Here is a 4,124-nt window from a genome sequence, read left to right on the forward strand (position 1 = left end):
CTGCCGGTTCGAATATTATGCCTTAGGAAATAATTCGGCATATTCTCTTCTACAAGTGCTTCTAAAACAATTTTTCTTTCTCTCTTCTGCTGCCATAAAAATGAAAATAAGAAATTCCTATATGCCTGGTGTTAGAAAGATAATAGTAAATTAAGCAACATGAACACACACACAATACACATCTTAATTCTTGCGATAGTATTTGCATTACAGCCCAGTTGAATGCATGAGTGGTACAGTTCAGGTGTAGTTTTGAAATTCTAGCTCAGTTTGCTTTTTCTAGTCATGACTATCAGCTAAGTCATCTGCATTGGAGGTCAGCCCTGGGACAGAAGGAAAAAGCTTTGTTTCTGGCTCCCAGGCCACTCTTTCCAGGGAAGGAGAAATGCTTTCTTATTTCAATCCCACAACCATCATCTCTTTATGTGTCCACCTTCCTCACACTAGACTGTGAACCTTTCCAGGGCAGGGGCTGAATTCCCCACAGGGAGATCAAGGAGAGACTGCATCAGGGGGCTTGCTGCCTGCACAGTGTATCTGCCCGCCTGCATCACTTTCTTTCCTTGGCAAAGTCAAACCTTTAAAGCATTTACAATTCGGCTTCGCGGCAGCCATAGTGGAATTCCTTCTATCAATAGTTTAACCATGGCTTTCGTTGCTTCACCTCTGCAACCAGAAAAACAGCCCTAACTCTCTCCCCTTGTGTGTGTCTGTGTGGTTACTGAACACGATGCACTTAGTGTGTGATCTTCAAATTTCACTGTCTGACATCTCTAGTTTACCAGCATTTGGGGAATAAATGCCCTTGACAGCTGCGTTTGAGCTGGGTTTTGGTGATGAACTAGACCAGAATGAGTGTGCCTCTGGGGTAGGACGTGTGGTCCCATCTGGTTTTTTTGTTTGTTTTAAATCATGTTTTCCTTTTAATTGACATGGTTTCCTCTCTTGGGTGCTACTTTGGTAATGATTAAGTCCCCACCTCTCAAGAACATTGCATCTGAACAGGCTGAGACAGAGCCAGTGTGAGCACAGACCCCAAAGCAGGGCTTTTGGAATAGCAAGAACAGAAAAAAACAGCCTTTCTCTTCACTTACAACGGGGGTCACTCAGAGGGTCCAAAGGTCTGTTTTCGAAATGTAGAAAACCTGGAGCTCAATGCAAACTGGAAACCAAAATATATGAGAAATGAAGCAGAGTGCTTCATCAAATACTCAAGGTCTGATCATCCCGCCTCTTCTACAAGGAATGGCCCCCCTCCAGCATTTCTAAAGGAAGATGTTTTGTTTCTATTTCACTTTCCAACTGGGTATAAAATCTACTAAAAGGGATACAATGAATCAGAATAAATCAGCTCACTCACAAGACACTCCCAGGTAATGATTTTTGGTTGCTGAGATTATTCAGCACATTATTTCAAAGTGGCAAAATTCAGGACAATCTGAGAAGAGAATTCAAAAGTGGCAGCTACATTCACTGACAGGTTCATGTGAGACACACATGCATACAACGCATTTTTCAGTGTATATGTCCAGGGGCCAGGACCCCTGATCAGCTCAATAAGTTATTTTGTACATTACAGTGCACAGAACAACAGAGGGAGAGACACTTTCTTGGAGAGGTTCATCCTCTCTGAAGGAAGCCGGAGCCCAGCGCCCAGGGCCCTCATTAGCTGGACCCCTCCTCTTCTTTGGTTGCAGTGGCCTCAGAGACAGCCGTTTCCTCTAATCGATCCGCTGGCTTCTCCTCCTCCTCCTGGGGATAGAGGTCCGGGTACTTCTGCATGCACTCCTGCATGGCCCGGAATGGTCTACACAGTCCGACCCCTTGACATCCTCTGTGCTGTAGTGGAAGCAGGAGAAGGCCGCCTTGAACTGTTCCCCACGTGGGCCGCTGGCCATGCCCCCAGGCATGGACGGTTCCAGTTGATGTCGTCTCGGTGGGGCAGGATCAGTCCGTGCTCCTCGTACAGATCATTGGGGTCGTCGGCCACCAGCTCCGCGTTGCTTGGAGTTTCACGGTCTTCTCTGGTCACCAGTGTGATTCTATCCTTCCCTTCCTGCCGGCAGCAGGCCATGGTGCAGCCCGGCGCTCCGACCTCGCGGCGATTGCGGCGGCGGCCTCACGCCGTCGGTCCCACCTGTTCAAGGCTGATGTTGAATAACTGATCATGACTGACCAGACTCAAGTCATGCCCTGGTAACAAGATTGTTTGGAACAGCAAATACCACTTTAAAAAATATATTACAGATAAATGGTATCTCTTTGAATGCCTGGTCTAGTACTTAAAGGCCAGTTTACAATTTTTCAGTTAAAGTGATTCCTTCTTTGTTGCGTTAGTGGCAAGAAAAAACGGACACTTTATTTATTTATTTATGGCTGTGTTGGGCCTTCGTTGCTGCACGCGGGCTTTCTCTAGTTGTTGCGAGTGGGGGCTACTCTTCGTTGCGGACCACAGGCTTCTCATTGCAGTGGCTTCTCTTGTTGCAGAGCACGGGTTCTAGGTGCGCAGACTTCAGTAGTTGTGGCTCGCGGGCTCAGTAGTTGTGGCTCGCGGGCTCTAGAACGCAGGCTCAGTAGTTGTGGTGCACAGGCTTAGTTGCTCCGTGGCATGTGGGATCTTCCCAGACCAGGGCTCGAACCCATGTCCCCTGCATTGGCAGGCAGATTCCTAACCATTGCACCACAAGGGACGTCCCCCAAAAAAGGGACACTTTAGAAAGAAGAGCAAATCATCCAGGTAAAGATATTTTAAGTATAAACAATGATTTCAGGAGCAAGGGTAAATATGTAATCACTTTCTCCTTAACTTCAATGTCAAACTACTAATGATCATGAAATACAGTTAAAGAATGTAGAAAACGGAAGGTTAGAAGAAAAGAAGTAGCTTTTGTACTTTTTCAGGTTTACCAGCCAGTTTTTTCCTTCCCAACACTATAGCTGTATTATTTAATATATAGAATGAAAACCCATATGTATTAAGACATGCTTGTTATTCACACAGCAACCCAGATTTGGAGAGAAAGATTAATAAAAACTAATTATGGCACAGAAATAGAATGAGAATTAGAAATCCAGTTTCTCTCCGTGTTCAATTATATTTTTATCAGCCTTAGAAGCTAAAAGGGAAAAATCCAAAACCAATAAAACCAGTAATTGATGGAAAGGTCTTTTAAAGATGCAGCGATGAATTTAAACTTTCTGCACACAATTTTAACGGTAGTGCTGTTTTTCCCCAACATTTCCTAAATCTGTGGCTTTGAGCCCGGCCCCATGCTATCAGTCTGCTTTAGCACATCATGAAGGGAAGATGGGAAACACTGCTTTTGGAACTGCATTATAGGATTTTCTAACACAGTGCCTGAGTGTGTGCTTAGTATCTTAACACTTGACTTAGAAACCACTTTGAAGCTTTGAATTAGGATCATCAATATAATAATTTGGGGCTTCCCTGGTGGCACAGTGGTTGAGAATCTGCCTGCTAATGCAGGGGACACGGGTTCGAGCCCTGGTCCGGGAAGATCCCACATGCCGCGGAGCAACTAGGCCCGTGAGCCACAACCACTGAGCCTGCGCGTCTGGAGCCTGTGCTCCGCAACAAGAGAGGTCACGATAGTGAGAGGCCCGCGCACCGCGATGAAGAGTGGCCCCCGCTCGCCGCAACCAGAGAAAGCCCTTGCACAGAAACGAAGACCCAACACAGCCAAAAATAAATAAATAAATAAATAAAATTTTAAAAAAATACATATATATATAATAATTTGACAGCATTCGTTCCCCTTGGTAATAAAAAGTGATTCTTTTTTGGATTCTCTTAGCCTTACCAAAAAAACAGAGTATTCAAAGATCTCCAACACAGGTTCTAGCTCAAGGACACTTGTGTTCTAATATATATTCCTAATATATATTTGTGTTTAAAAAACATTAATATCCATTAGCCTCATAAATTTCACCATTATAATTTTATTTATCTTTATTATTAATCTCGTATGAATACTGAGGATCAAGGAATTGAAGTATAATCCGCTTTGAGACTGTCTGTGTCAACAGACTCTCAACTAAAGCCAGTTAAATATGATTTTAGGTTTCTGAAAAGCCCATGGATTATGAAAAATAAATTAGTCATT

General features: G+C 44.0%; 1 pseudogene across 1 annotated transcript; it reads right to left on the minus strand.

Annotated features, from left to right (window-relative positions):
• Positions 1-549: 549 nt before the first annotated feature.
• On the minus strand, positions 550-3,429 carry LOC309646586 (mitochondrial intermembrane space import and assembly protein 40 pseudogene; annotated as a pseudogene). The gene has a single exon. The product of its transcript is annotated as a mitochondrial intermembrane space import and assembly protein 40 pseudogene (transcript).
• Positions 3,430-4,124: the final 695 nt, after the last annotated feature.

Source organism: Balaenoptera physalus, assembly GCF_965194825.1.
Source record: "Balaenoptera physalus genome assembly, chromosome: 17".
In the NCBI taxonomy this organism is placed as follows: domain Eukaryota; kingdom Metazoa; phylum Chordata; class Mammalia; order Artiodactyla; family Balaenopteridae; genus Balaenoptera; species Balaenoptera physalus.